This window comes from Lissotriton helveticus, chromosome 1_1 (genome assembly GCF_964261635.1).
Source record: "Lissotriton helveticus chromosome 1_1, aLisHel1.1, whole genome shotgun sequence".
NCBI classification, from domain to species: domain Eukaryota; kingdom Metazoa; phylum Chordata; class Amphibia; order Caudata; family Salamandridae; genus Lissotriton; species Lissotriton helveticus.
Window position 1 is genome coordinate 233,001,131 of NC_136057.1, and position 15,939 is coordinate 233,017,069.

Below are 15,939 nucleotides of genomic sequence, written 5' to 3' on the forward strand. Positions count from 1 at the left end.
TTCCTGCAATTATGAGTCGTGATTGGTATTTACTTTTGCTTCGGATGCTGCATTTTGTTGATAATGCTTCAGCGTTGACACAAGATCACCCTGACTGTGACCGCCTTTTTAATATTCAGCCTGTCCTTGACCACTTTGTTGATCGATTTTCAGAGATCTATACTCCAGGGAAAGAAATAGCTGTTGATGAGTCTTTGGTCCTGTTCAAGGGCCATTTTGTTTTTTAGACAGTACATTCCTAGCAAGAGGGCACCTTATGGAATTAAGATGTATATGTTGTCTGAGAGTAGGACAGGAAATGTCTATAATTTCTGGGTGTACACTGGTAGGGATTTCTCTATTGACCCACTTGGTTATCTGTCCAATTTAGTAGTTTCAGAGAATATTGTGTGGGAGCTTGCTAGAGTACTTTTTAACAAAGGTCACCATTTGTACCTAGATAACTTCTACACTGCTGTGCAATTGTTTAAGGAATTGTTCAGAGTGGACACTCCAGTCTAACTGTAAAGGTTACCCAAAAGAGCTTGTTTGCAAAAAGCTTCAGATGGGACAGAGCAGTGCCTTGCGTAGTGATGAACTGCTAGCTGTGATATTTGTGGACAAGAGGAATGTCTACATGCTGGCTACCATCCACGATGAAAGTACTTCACCTGTGGCTGTTTGGGGTCAAGTTGCTGAAGTGTGCAAACCTGTGTGCCTTGTAGACTACATTAAGCACATGGGTGGTGTAGATAGAGCAGATCTGAGGTTGGAACCTTACACTTCTGTTTGTAAGTCTTACATTTGGTATATGAAGTTAGCCATCCATCTCTTCAACTTAGCAACTTTTAATGCTTTTGTTGTGTTGAAGGAGTGTTCTCCAGTGTCAAGGATGACTTTTGCTCAATTTAAGGAGTCTATGATAGGCAGCCTTGTTGTAGTGGAACAGGCAAGAGTTTCTAGATTTGGAGTGGTGGAGGATGTTCCTAGATTGAAAGATCGCAACTTTCCTGATTTGATTCCTCCGACACTCAAAAAAAAAACAATCCCTGTAAGAGATGTAGAGTCTGTTTGCGAAGAGTTATGCGGAAGGAGAGTCGTATGCACTGTGCTGATTGTCCTTCTAATCCTGTGCCGTGTGTGCCCACATGTATCAGATTGAATCACACTCTAAAGAGTTTTTGGGAGCAACCATGATTATAATAGTGAACTGCCTGGTCTATTTTGTTTTATATTTGTAGTTTAGTTTCATGGTTGGCATTGGAATGATGTATTTAGTTACCACTCTTGTGTTAATAGTTATAGTTATGTATCTAGTTCCGATTGATTTGTCTTTTCTTTCTTGTTATAAAAAATATTTGACGGGTGGTGTGTGTGGACTGGCGCTTGGCTGGTGGTGTGCATGGGCTGGCACTTGGCTGGCAGGCTGCATGGGCTGGCGCTTGGCTAGTGGTGTGCGTGGGCTGGCGCTTGGCTGGAGGAATGCGTGTACTGGTGCTTGACTGGTAGTGTGCGTGGGCGAGAATCTGGCTGATGGTGTGTGAGTAGTGACTTGCTGCTGATCATTACACACACTGCTAGCCAAACACCACGGCACACACTACGTCAACTGCCAGCCGGTGTGATTACTGTGTCAGTCATGTGGGCATATGAAAGTGATGGGCCCTTGAATGGAGTGGTCTGTTGATGTGAATGTTGTACTGTGCTGGGCCCGCGGCTGGAGTTGTGAATGGTCTTGTGTGTGTCACGTATGAAAGGTGTGTGAATGGCCTGTAAAGAGGTTGGCGCCTTGCCGTGGCTTTACAGCTCATGAGCTGAGAAGCATTGGTTCAGGTTTTTAACCATTTAATTATTAGCAGTCCATTTCCTTTTTGTGAAATCTCTTGTTAATAAAATGTTATGCTCTGAACCTTCACTCACCCTTGTGCCAAATCCAACCAGTATGTGTGTTCTTGAGGAACAGATGCATAGGCAGTCATATTTGTCTTGTCTGTCTTTCTGTGCTAAGGTGTATTTTGTCTCTAGGGAAAATCTACCAACATTTTTGAAAACTAAAAAAAATGCAGAGTACTGGGTGGTGTGCATCTCATGGATCCCAACAATTTTTTTCACGCACAATGCCATGCAAACCTCAAAATGTGACACTAGTCACACATTTTCCTTGCATTACTGTATCATAATTTTCTGGTCTCAGAAAAACCAAAAATGTCCTACCATCCATCCTTCCCCCAGGTCTCCTGTTAAAAACAGCACCTCACTCATGTGGGTGGGCCAAGTACCCGCTACAGGCAAGGGCCCAAAACGTATTGAGGCGACATCAAAAGGACCTATCACAAAACAACCTGGTTTTGCAAGGGGGGTCATCTGGGTTTTTGGCCCAGGGCTCGGCGGCCATCTAGGAAAACCTACCAAACCCACACATTTCTGAAAACTAGACACCCGGGGGAGTCCAGGTAGGTAAGGCTTCCATGGACCCCCCAACGTTTTCCTACCTAGAGTCCCGTGCAAACCTCAAATTTAGATGTGAAAATGAATCTAATTTTCTCAAATTTCTTTGTGGGAAATTTGGGAGATCACTGGGCTGACACAAATTTCCTACCACACAGCGTTCCCCCAGTTCTCCAGATAAAAATGGTACATCACTCGTGTGGGTGGGCCAAGTACCCGCGACAGGTAAGGGCCCAAAACGTATTGTTGGAGACATCAAAATTACCCATTACAAAACAACCTGGTATTGCAAGGGGGTTACCTGCATTTTTGGCCCCAGGCTTGGCAGCCATCTAGGGAGACCTACCAAACCCATACATTTCTGTAGGTATGGACTGAAGGACCCCCTCCACCAATGTTTTCAGATCCAGAATCCCCTGCAAACCTCAAATTTAGCTGGAAAAATAATTGTTCTCACATTTCTGTGTGGAAAAGTTGTGGGATCACCTGGCTAACAAATTTCTTACCACCCAGCGTTCCCCCAAGTCTTCCGATAAAACTGGTACCTCACTCGTGTGGGTGAGCCAAGTACCCGCGACATGTAAAGTCCCAAAGTGTATTGTGGGGATGTCAAAATTACCTATCACAAAACGACCCTGTTTTGTAAGGGGAAAACCTGGTTTTGGCATCGGTCTCCGCAGCCATCTAGGGAAACCTACCAACCCCACATATTTCTGAAAAGTAGACACCCAGGGGAGTGCAAGGATGTGCAGCTTGCGTGGATCCTCCAATGTTTTCCTACCCAGAATCCCCTGCAAACCTCAAATTTAGCTGGAAAACAAAATCACATTTTCCACACATTTCTGTGTGGGATCACCATACCAGCACAAATGTCATACCACACAGCGTTCCCCTCAGTCTATCGAGTAAAATGATACCTCATTTTGTGTGACTGGTCCTGTGACTTTCTGCACGTGCCCATGCTGGATTTGTTCAATGGGCCTTAGTTTGATCACAAAGGTCCCTGCAGCCCCCACGTCCTGGTTTCTTCTTGTATACCCCAATCCCTTTCTGAAACCTCTTCTAGATCTCCTGCATTGTTCCATGTCCACTTGTCCAGCTCCTGCTGCCTAACTGCCTTTTTTTTAAAATATTGCACACAAAGCAGTGTCTCATTCTCTCTTCCTATGCACTTCTGTGTGTCTGACTGTTGTTTCTGGCATATGCACGGGACACCGCTTATTCTTGCAAGGTCTCCGTCCAGCATGTGATCCAGCGGCCATCTTTGGGGCACAGCTGAATACCATGCCCTATGCATGAAGTTTCGCCTCCCTTGACCCTGCAAATCCCCAAGAAAATTAGAACACTTACCTGAGACCTCAGAGCTGGAGTCTTGCTCTTGGCAACTGACACCCTAGTACCTTGAAATGTACACAAATATGAGTAAGATCTAACCTGTTTAAAAATGTGTACGGCGGTTGTGCCTTGGCATTGCTATGACTGTTCCCCCCTGCGTGGGAAGATGTGCGGGATTGTCGCATGTTTCTTGTTAAACCAATAAACATATCTTTGAGAAAAAAAATGTGTAAGGCGGTGCAGCCTACAGATAACACTGCTGAAGCACTTTCACAAAATTAAAGCATCATAACAGATCAAAGGCTTTCCAGCAATCCAGTCATACATTGAACGTACTGAGATAAGGGAGTAATTTGATTGCAGAGGCCATAGTACGAGCTAAAGACTTGTTTTCTGTGCAAACTAAAAGACATTTGAATCAAGTTGACCGTGGGCTTGGGCATTCTTGAGAATAATCAGAAAAGTAATCCAAGGCCTTGATATTCCGAATATTGTTGTTATTGAATCAGGTACATTCCAAAGGTGTATATTTACAGATGAATGTGACAGAAGTTTATCGGAACGGTGTGTAATCGAAGAGACCATTACTAATGCTGATGTTCTAGTGTTACAGTTAGACTGAACCGATACAACCCAGAAGGATTACTTTACGAAAGGTGCTCTATTTACCCCACATTACTTGACTAGAAGCCTGGGGTAACCTGGAGAAGCCCGAAATACAAATACCTCTCACTGGCCCATTCCCATTGGGGCATGTCCGTGCCCCATTTTCCCATCACCTAGTTCTTAATATCAGGGCAGAGAATTGGGTGGTCCAGGTTTGCCCTGCGGGATCGCCTGCATTTCCAGCGAGTGCCTTGTGACACTACTGGAGTTGGCACCCCAAAGAGTACACATATAACTGTTTTAAACTTGATTGTTGGGGCGATCTCTAAACCGCAATCACATTAAACGTGAGTGATTTTATTGCACTGAGTGAAAAGCAATGATGTGTTCTTCCTATAAAAATAAATATGTTTTTTTCGTTGAGGTGCTTATTGAAACATAAAAATACAAGTTATTTTTATAAACTGGTGTTGGATTTTTAATGTGTTGGATTTTCTTCTTTTTCGATGGTTTGTTACTTCTTAATGCTTTACATGTGTTCCTTTGATAAATCCTGAGTGCTCGGTGCCACACCTACTGACTGAGCTACGGTTTTACAAATGAACCTGACTGGACCGGATACCGAATTGTGTCATTCTTGCCTTGTAAGGTCATTTAAAGGACACCATATAATAATCCCCATTTCTCATACTGGGTATTTAGGGTAGACCAAAACCGGGAACAAATGGGTTAACCACTTCCATTGGTCCCAGGTGTCTGAAGAAGTGAAGGATTTCTGTTGCTCTAGGACCACCTGTGAAGCCAATGGCACGACTAGAGGGCAACCCAAGGCTCCCTTAATTCCACCTAGTGTGGTAGGGACTTTTGTGAGAGAGGGGGCTGACATAGTTGGCTTCCAGGACCCTAAAATTACCTCAGAGAATAGGTTTCTCTAGGTGGTGATGGATTATGCCTCTTGGTACACCAAAGCCAGACCTCCAAGGACTGTGACTGCACCGATGGTGGTCAAGGTCCTGCATGGCATATTTAGCAGAGTGGGATTCCTAAGGTTTTTAACTTAAGTTAATATTTTATTACCGTATGTAAAGCCTACCCCCTGCCGCACACAGCATTTGGCCATGCGCAGCAGGGGGTTGGCCACAGCGATTGGCCTGCCACGAGGCACTGTGGCCAAAACTCCAGTAGGCTTCCAACCCCACAACTTGGACTGGCTTCCACTTGTAACCTTCAACTGGAACAGTCTCACAAACAGCAATCTAGATTTATTGGAGCATTCCCTATTGTGTTGATGATAACTACTGTAACTGCAAAAGTGCTTCTATCTCCTGAGTATACTATCCACCCGGCATTCCACGTTTCCCTTCTCAAACCTGTTCATCCTGACACTCGCACTGACAACTCGCCTCCTAGCATCCTTGTCAACAACCACCCTGAATACGAGATCACTAAGATACTTCACTCTAAACTGATCAAGGGTCACCTTCATTACCTCGTCCACTGGAAGGGGTATGGCCCGCCTAACAGTTCCTGGGAGCTAGAGACCTTTGATCATGCACTCTGCCTAGTTTGGCACTTCGACGCCCTATTCTAACACAAACCTCAGCCATTTAGTCAGCCTTTGGTGGGAGAACTGTTGCACTTTCTGCTTGGGGCCCATGTTTGGTGCATTCATTGTGGCCTTAGTGTGACCATAAAGTTCACTGCAGGCATCCACATTCTGATTTCTCGCTCCAGCTCCTGACTCCCTTCCTGAACCCTCTTCCAGGTCTCCCACATTGTTCCTTGTCCCCTTGCAGAACTGTTGCCATCTAATTGCCTTTTTTAGTATTGCACACAAAGTACTCACTCATTCTCCCTTCCTATGTACTTCTGTGTGTCTGACTGTTGTTTCTGTCACATGCACAAGACTTCATGCATTCTCGTAAGATCTCAGGACAGCTGTGGTCCTGTGGCCATTTTTGGGGCACAGCTATAAATATTGTGCTTCGGTTCCCTTCAAGCGAAGCTGTGTTCCTGAGAGCGATCACCAAGACCCTGCAAAAGCCCAAGAGAATGAGAACACTTACCTTGGACCTCGGAGCTGGAGTCTTCGTTCCAAGTAACCAGTACCCTTCCACCCTGGAAAAGAAACAAAGACAAGTAAGATGAAACCGGTTTAAGCGCGCGCGGGTCGGCACCACACATAGATAAAACTACTTATGCACTTTCCCAGCAATTAAATTGTCTACTGTGCTCACTAAGATTAGAAACTAATTTGATTGTAAAGGCCATAGTGTGAGCTAACAACATGTTCTGGTGCAAACTTAAAAGCATTTGAATCAAGTTCACCTCTGACTTGGACATGCTTGAGAATAATCGAGAAGAATCTAGGCCCTTGATATTCAGAATATTGTTGTTGAATTAGTTACCTTCCAAATGTGGATACTTATATATGTATGTGGCACTAGTGTATCGGAAGGCTGTGTAACTGAAGAGGTCATTACTAATACTTTTGCTCTCCTGTTACAGTAAGATTGATTGACCAGATACAACCCAGAAGGATAAATGATGAAAGGTGATCCGTTCACCCCACATAACTTGGAGAGCCCAGGATAACCTGGAGAGAATCCCAGAATAAGAATACTTCTCGATGTCCCACTCCCATAGAAGAATGTCTCTGTTCCATTCCCCCATCACCCTGTGGCCTATTGTCAGCACCAGTAGTCTCAATGTCTGGGAAGAGAATCAGGGCCTATCTAGGACGAAATTGGTTGCAGGTTGCTTGTAATCCAGTTTGCTGGAGGGTATGTTCTGCTAGATTGGCTGGACTGTTCCTATTGGAGCAGGGTCAAGACTTAATTGCATATGGCTGGGTCTGAACTGAGGTGGCATGGTGTGCAAATTAATGATGGATTGGGATTCTGCTTGAGTAATAACCAGTAGGTGAGATTAACTCCAGCATTCGTTCCACCACATTTTTTTATGTTAGACCTGGCATCGTTTGGTGTGTTTCCACTAACTTTTTGCTTTCTAACCTCCTGGTTTTGACTGTTTGGTTGGTTTAGTGTCTCTGCACAATTTCTCACTGCTGTTCAGTGTTAGAATGCAAGTGCTCCTGCTGTAACTGATGTTATGGCTTGGTGCTTCCATGATTGGCATATTTGATTTACTGGTAGGCCCCTAGTACAGTGCACTGAGAGTGCCATGGCTTGTAAATCAAATGCTGCTAGTAGGCCTCCAGCACTAATTGTCTCACATACAGAATTAGCCCGGTAAAACGTATCTCCAACCTGCCACTGCAGTGTCTGCTGGCAGTTTTGACTGCCATGACGACTTGGCAAGTGCACCAACTTGCCAGGCCCTAACCTTCCCTTTTATTACATGTAAATCACCCCTATGGTAGGCCCAAGGTACCCCTAAGGGCAGGGTGCAGTGTATGTGAAAGGTAGGACATGTTAATGTGTGTGACATGTCCTGATAGTGAAATACAGTGTATTTCGTTTTTCGCTATGGAAAGGCTATCTGTCCCATAGGATAGAATAGGAAAGATTGTGTAACGTCTTACAAGTATAACTTCCCATCGGGACGAGATAGAGAAATGGAGTTTAGTATGCCTGAACTCAGAATGTAAAAATACATCTTTTAGTAAAGATGATTTTTATGTTGTGTGTTTCAAAATACCACTTTCAGAAAGTGGGTATTTTCTTGTTAGCCATTGTGCGCCTCTGCTGGTCTGTGTATTGACTAGCTGGCTTTGGAGTGACAGGGACTGGGCATGTGCATTCTCTTCAGACAGCCACTGGGGGGGGGTTGAGGTATGTCCTGCCTTTCCTGAATGAGTCAGAGCTGGGCTGAATAGACCGGTGCTACATTTAGAGTAGTGGGAGGAGATTTCCATGCACTCGGTCTGCCTTGAACAACAGGTCTAGAGATCATCAGTCCAACAAGTACCTACTTGCACCCACTGGGGTGAACCACTCAAGAACTCCATGTACCAGAGTCCCTAGGGGCGATCCGGAGGAGGGGCTAGCGGTGTGCGGTCCATTGCGATTGTTTCTTGAACAATGCTGTTGCCACCGCCTGCCAGGAGCAAAAACAACAATTGATGGACAGAATGCATAACAATGTCATACATTCACCTCAGTACAGAGATCTGGGCCTAAATCCATCGTTGTTTTGCACTCCACACCACCCCAGTTCAGACATGGCCATATGCAAATCAGCCTTGACCCTGTGCCTCATGGGAACAGTCAAGCCCGAACTGCCAAGCCATGTCTTCCCTGGACCGGAATCAAGCATCCCATGACCGGTTTCTGGCTATCAGCCGTCTTCAGCCAGGATAGCTTGACTCCAGTGGTGTGGCGAGCACAGGACTCACGTCTGAGCATACCCGTCCCACTCGGGGTGACCAATGCAAAAACAACAACTGATGGACAGACTGCAGAACAATGTCATACATTCACCCCAGTACAGAGATCTGGGCCTAAATCCATCGGTTTTTTTGCACTCCACACCACCCCAGTTCAGACATGGCTATATGCAAATCAGTCTTGAATCTGCCAGGAAGCAGGGCCAGAGAGGACCGAACTGGTCTGGACTGGGCACAGACACTCTCTGTCCCAGAGAACAAAGAGAAACTGAGTATAAATATTGGGACCCCAGGATTTTAGAACTCGCTGGGATCAAGGAACCTGCCAAGAAGAAGAGCTGAAAGAACTGCCAGGAGGAGTAGTGCCCCTTTGCTGTGTTGTTGAGTTGCTGGGTTGGCCTGCAGTTGCTGCTTCCTCCTTGGGCAGTAAAAGGACTTGACTGAAATGTCTTCACTTGTTGCTGATTATCTCCAAGGGCTTGAAATGAAGCTTGCCTTCTATTCACAAAGTCTCTGGGACAGCTAAGACTTCACTTACCTCTGGGTACCGCCTCTGGAACAGTGGGTTTCAATTGACACAGATGGGGAAAGCTGCCGACACCGCTGCTGGCTCTGTGTCCTGAAGGCACCACACCGGGCACCGCCGCACTTTGCACCGCAACCCTGGTCTCATGTCGGCGCTGCCATTGAGCCTCTGCTTGCACCGTGACCTGTGGGCACTGCACTTCGTATTGCTTCACTCCGACGCCCTGGTCTCACCGAAGACTTCGCTGCACGCTGACTTCGATACATGTCTGCACCATGGTTTGGGTTCCCCGCTCGTGACTCACATGACACATCTCTCCGCCCCACACAGCAGCCTGGTCTGACCGGCACCAGCTCCCATCAATCGGCTCTGTCGCGTGCACTGTGACCTGTCAGCAGCCCCCCATTTTGCACCAAAGCCCTGGTCTCACCGACGCTGCTGGACAACCGTCACCAAGCCACTGCCTGCACCGCGACATGAGGGCACCGCATGCCACACCGCTATGCTTCACATCGCAACCGTGACCGGCCCACACCAACACGATCAGCCACAACCTAAGGTACTGTTTATGAGTCTGCCGACACAATCGCTGGCCCACACCAATGCAGTCGACTGGAACTGTTGGATTCTGTTGTTTTCAGCACCGCAGTAGCCCTGGACGGAGCTACCAACTTTAAGGAACTGCATTTTAAAGTTATTCTTGCAAAGTGCATATTTTTTATTACTGTATGTGGATTTTTATTGTTTTTGGTCTTGTTTGCACAGATAAATATTGGTTATTTTTCGGAAACTGGTGTGCTGTCCTTTTGCAGTGTTGTCACTATGTGCTGTTGGTTCTGTGCAAATGCCTTACACACTGCTTCGGAGATAAGCCTGACTGCAAGTGCCAAGCTACCAAGGGGGAGAGCTGGGGTTATTTCAGTAGTGTATCCTCCTTATCCTGACTCGAAGGAAGGGTCCCTATTTGGACAAAGGTACAAACCATTGCCAACTAGAACCCTTCATTTCTAACAGTATTCTTTAGTGTGTCACTAAGTAGGACAGGTATGCCCAGACATTGTTCCTGTGCACACTGTCACTAGAACCAAACTCTATATGGCTTATGAGCCCTAACTAGGGCAAAACGAGTCCTGGATTGCTTGTGTTACAGTTTGGGTAGGATCTGGCCAGGCATTTTGTGCTGGATGCGTCCCAAGTAATTGTCAGTGGCGGAGATTAATTCAAGCATTCCATCCATCACTTTTTGTATACTTTGTGTTTTACTGCCCGGCATCATTTTGTTGCATTAGGGCCCATGACAAGATTACTGTGCTAGACGTCTGTTTCTCTCATGCACCACACAGCCATGATTCAGAGCTGCGAAGCACAGAAAAAGCCCATCCAAACCTAGTCCTTACAGCCATGGTCCAATGCAGAGGGGCCCAGGGGAGGATGATTGCTGCGCTAGGCCTTGCAGCATTGGTCCAGGGCTGCAATGACCAAGGTAAGAGGTCCCGCTGAAAGACATAGCTATCAACTGTGTACCATGGTTACGTGGGGTAATCAAGTCAATGCAGCCTAATTATGACTGTATTTTTTGGGCTAGTCAGTGACCGGAGTGGAGTGGGGAGGAGCAATTTACCTTGCTTGCACTATGACTCTATAAACCATTGATACACAACAGACTCCCTTTCCCGGGTTCTTGCAGCCATAGTCTTGCACTGTGAGGCCTAAAGTAGGGGAGGAATGGCTCACATCATAGAACTATTGTTGCGAGGCCCAGGGGATGAGGTCTCTCTTAGGGCTGTAGCTAATAGTAGCTAAAAACAGTGTAGCCCGAGGTGTTAGGGGCCCACTTCACCCACATTATGCATGTGTTTTCCTGGAGCATGGCTGCAAGGCCTTGGTAACGAGGTCCCTTTCAGAGGCCTAGCTATCAATAGTGTCAATCAATCAATCAATCAGGAGTTTGTTAAAGCGCGACTACTCACCCGTAAGGGTCTCAAGGCGCTAGGGGTGGGGGGGAGTTGGGGGGGTGCAGGTTCCATTCCATCAAGGAGGGGGTCTGTCGAAGAGCCAGGTTTTGAGGTTTCTTGCGAAGATGGGGAGCGATGTTGTCTGTCTGAGGTGGAGCGGAAGGGCGTTCCATGCTTTGGCCGCGAGGAAGGAGAAGGAGCGGCCTCCCGATCTGGTCTTTCTGGTGCGGGGGACCACAGCATAGGAAAGCTGGGCTGATCGTAGGGTCCTTTGGGGTGCATGGAATTTGAGTCGGCTGTTCAGGTATGCTGGTCCGGTGCCGTGGAGGGCCTTGTGTGCGTGGGTGAGCATCTTACAGGTGATTCTCGCCTCGACAGGGAGCCAGTGGAGTGTGCGCAGGTGCTGGGAGATGTGGCAGTGTTTTGGCAGGTTGAGGACCAGTCTTGCGGCGGCGTTCTGGATGTTCTGTAGCTTGCGGATGAGGTTTTTGTTTATTCCGGCGTAGAGTGCGTTGCCGTAGTCGAGTCTGCTGGTGACCAGGGCGTGAGTGACTGTCTTTCGGTGTTCGAGGGGGATCCATTTGAAGGTCTTATGAAGGAGGCGGAGGGTGTGGAAGCAGGAAGATGAGACAGAGTTGATCTGGCGGTCCATTTTGAGCTCAGAGTCCAGGATGATTCCCAGGTTGCGTGCGTGGTCTGTGGGGGTTGGCGGGTTTTGTGAGGGCGGTGGGCCACCAGGTGTCACTCCAGGCATCGGGGTTTGGGCCCATGATGAGTACTTCTGTTTTGTTGGTGTTTAGTTGTAGGCAGCTGTTTTTTATCCATTTGGCGACGGCTTCCATGCCTTCTCGAAAGTTGCGTCTGGCGGTGTTGGGCTCGTTGGATAGGGAGAGGATGAGCTGGGTGTCGTCTGCATATGACACGATGTTGAGTCCGTAGGTTCTGACGATGGGGGCAAGTGGAGCCATGTAGACGTTGAAGAGCGTCGGGCTGAAGGAGGAGCCCTGGGGGACTCCGCAGGGGATAGGTGTGGGGTCCGAGAGGAAAGGGGGGGAGTCTGACCCGCTGCATCCTGCTGGAGAGGAAGGAGCAGATCCAGTCGAGGGCCTTGTCCTGGATTCCTGCATCGTAGAGTCTGCGTATTAGGGTGCGGTGGGAGACTGTGTCGAACGCCGCTGATAGGTCGAGGAGGATGAGGGCTACTGTTTCTCCTTTGTCCAGTAAGGTGCGGATGTCGTCTGTTGCGGCGAGGAGGGCGGTTTCCGTACTGTGGTTTTTTCTGAAGCCGGATTGGGAGGAGTCGAGGATGTTGTGTTCTTCAATGAATGTGGCGAGTTGGCTGTTGATGGCTTTCTCGATGACTTTCGCTGGGAACGGGAGCAGGGAGATGGGTCTGTAGTTTTTGAGGTCGGTGGGGTCCGCTGAGGGTTTCTTTAGGAGGGGGTTGACCTCGGCGTGTTTCCAGTCGTCAGGGAATGAGGCGGTCGCCAGGGAGCGGTTGATGGTTTGGCGGAGCATGGGTGCGATGGTGTTGGCGGCTCTGTTGAAGATGTGGTGGGGGCAGGGGTCCGTGGGGGCCCCTGAGTGGATTGACTTCATTGTCTTCAGTGTGTCTTCGGTGGTGAGGGCTGTCCAGTCATCAATCGCTGGTTTCCGGGTGTCGGGGGTGGTTGGTGAGGGTTCAGTGTGTTGGTTGTCTTCGTCGAAGTTGTCGTAGATGTTCTTGATTTTGTGGTGGAAAAAGATGCTGAGTTTGTCGCAGAGGTCTTGTGAGGGAGGGATGTCGGTAGACTCGCTGGTGGGTTGGGCGAACTCCTTGATGATGCTGAAGAGTTCCTTGCTGTTGTGTGCGTGGGTGGAGATTCTGTCTTCAATCGCTTTTTTCCTCGTTTCTCTGATGAGTTGATGGTGGGCGTTGGTGGCGGCTCTGAAGTTGTTGTGGGCTTCTGTGGATTTGGTGTTTGACAGGTCTTTTCGAGGCGGCGGCATGTGCGCCTGGACTCTCGAAGTTCGGTGGTAAACCATCTGGCTTTCTTGGCACGGGTATTGTTGTTTTTCTTGAGGGGGGCTATGGTGTTGGTGCTGTCCGAGATCCATCTATGCAGGGTTCGGGCTGCGGTGTTGGGGTCGTCGTTTTCCGCGATGGTTGGGGTGGAGTTGTTGAGTGAGGAGGTGAGCTGGTCATCGGTGATTTTGGTCCAGTTTCTTTGTGGAAGCAGGTGCTGGTGTCTGTGGATGGTGGGTGTTCTGAAGGTGAAGTGGACGCAACGATGGTCGGTCCATGGGAGTTCGGTGGTGTGGCTGAAGGTGATGGAGTTTCCTGTAGTGAAGAGGGGGTCGAGGGTGTGTCCTGCTGAGTGCGTGGGCTCGGTCACGATCTGGCGGAGTCCAATGTTGTGGAGGTTGTCCAGGAGGGATGTGGTGTTGGGGTCCAGTTGATTGTCGAGGTGGAAGTTGAGGTCTCCCAGCAGGGTGTAGTTGGTGGATGCGATGGCCTGCGGGGAGATAATGTCCGTGAAGGAGTTGGCGAAGGGTCCGCGGGGTCCAGGGGGTCGGTAGATGAGGGTTCCTCGGAGGGCTGCGGTGGGGCTGGCCAGTAGCTTGAAGTGAAGGTGTTCCATCAGTTCTGTGGACTCGTCAGGGAGTGTGCTCAGGCGGAGGCTGGATTTGTGGACGATGGCGATTCCTCCTCCTGGGTGGATGGGGCGGTCCTTCCTGGAGATCTTGTATCCTTGGGGGATGGCGATGGCGATGTCCGGTCCCGAGGTGGTGTTGGTCCAGGTTTCGGTGAAGAATGCTACGTCTGGGGTTGTGCTGTCGAGGAGGTCCCAGATTTCTGTGGCGTGTTTGTGGAGGGATCGGACGTTGAGGAGGATGCATTGCAGGGTCTTCGGTTCGGTTGTGTTTTTGTGGGCGGGTTGTGCTGGATCCGTGTTCTTGGCGGTGCTGCAGGTGTGCCGGCAGCGGTGACAGCTGAAGGGTCCATGGGTGTCGGCTGGTGATGCTAGCTTGCAGTTGTTGTTGCAGCCTGGGTTGAGTGCGTGAAGTGCTGCTGGGTCGTAGCGTTGGCGGGGCGGAGGTCCAGGGTTCCTGGTGCTGGTCGCGGACGGGTCGCAGACGGGCGCAGACGTGCTTGCCTTTGACGCGCCTTCGGTGCACCAGCGGCGCGCCCGCAGCCCGCGGCCGCGCAGTGGATGCCATTAAGTAGGGGTCGGGGAGGGCTGGGAGGCGGGAGCGGGGAGGGGAGCTGGATTGGGCCGGTCGTGCTGGGGGGGGGAGGGGCCGCGGGGGCAGCAGCGGCGGGGAAAGGTAAAGGGAGGAAAGAAGGGATAAAGAAAAAAGGGAAAATAAGCAGAAATAAGGCACAAAAGAGCAGAGATGCAGAAAAGAGCAGAAAGGTGAAAGATAGAAAGAGTAAAAAAACGAGTGAAAACGAGTGAAGGAGCAGAGGGAGAGAAAGGGAAAATGGGCAGAAATAAGGCACAAAAGAGCAGAGATGCAGAAAAGAGCAGAAAGGTGAAAGATAGAAAGGGTAAAAAAACGATGAGTGAAGGAGCAGAGGGAGAGAAAAGGGAAAATGGGCAGAAATAAGGCACAAAAGAGCAGAGGTGCAGAAAGATGAAAGATAGAAAGGGGAAAAAACGAGTGAAAACGAGTGAAGGAGCAGAGGGAGAGAAAGGGAAATGGGCAGAAATAAGGCGCAAAAGAGCAGAGGTGCAGAAAGGTGAAAGATAGAAAGGGGAGAAAAACGAGTGAAGGAGCAGAAAGAAAGAAAGGAGACAGAGGTCCACTGGACCACCAGGGATGAGGCGCAGGGAAACCTGCGGGTGGAGGAGGGCCTCGATCACCAACACTCAAGAGTGCAGGGGCAGGGGCACCTCACTTAATGGTGGAGCTGCGAGGGTGGGAGAGCAATTTCACTGACAATGAGTCAGTGGTCTAGTGCAGCAGGTAAAATGGCACTATGGCACAGAGGTGTTATGGAGGACCCAGTTTACCCAAATTAAAGATGCATTTTACATCCAACGAGGGAACGGGAAGACAGAGGGCCCATTTACCATGCTTCACCAGGGCCCATGGCACCATTGCTACACACACCATTGGCCACTCTCCCATGGATCTGGTAGAGTCCAGGATGTTCTTCATTTTAAATGGTTGTCCCTCATCCTGCAGGAAGCTCCTGGAGTGGAAAACGTCTAACTGTTTGTAATTGCAAAGCAACTCCTGCATTCAAGCAAGCTAATCAATAGAGGATGTAAAACAAACAGTTTAGCTGGAAGGCCTGGAGCAGTCTATCCCACTGGGATTTCACAAAACTGACTCTAGGAACAATTTCTGTTCAAAGGTGCAATAGGGCGAGCATCTGCTTATATGGTAACTAGGAAGGGAGGCTTGTACCACAGGAAGTGACCTACACAGGCCACTTCCACCTTTCTCCTTGAAGTCCTGGTCAAGACTGTGAGACCCAGACAAATGGTCCCTAGGTTTGCCTTTCATTACTTCTGACGGTCAAGTAATATTTTTTTCAGTTACATTCCTATGTGCAAACCAGTGTTAATGTCTTCAGATCACAGTCCACCTGTGAAATGGCTAAATAAATTACTTTAGTGTAATCCAACCTAGATTGCATCATGGTGTTGACTACTGTTATGTGCCAGTTGTGTGGGTTAGGGCACGTAAAGGACATTTTTGTCACTTGCATTTACAGTAATAGACCGTTGTCGAGATGGATGCCCTGACGT

The 15,939-nt window shown here is 48.6% G+C and overlaps 1 protein-coding gene across 1 annotated transcript in view; it reads right to left on the reverse strand.

The window, feature by feature from the left end:
* Window positions 1-15,939, reverse strand: part of FAM111A (FAM111 trypsin like peptidase A) — a 298,900-nt gene that overhangs the window by 266,617 nt on the left and 16,344 nt on the right. The window contains exon 2 of the mRNA XM_078665344.1: window positions 6,435-6,486. The gene's annotated coding sequence lies outside the window, so the exon portion shown is untranslated. The remainder of the gene's footprint in view (window positions 1-6,434; window positions 6,487-15,939) is intronic.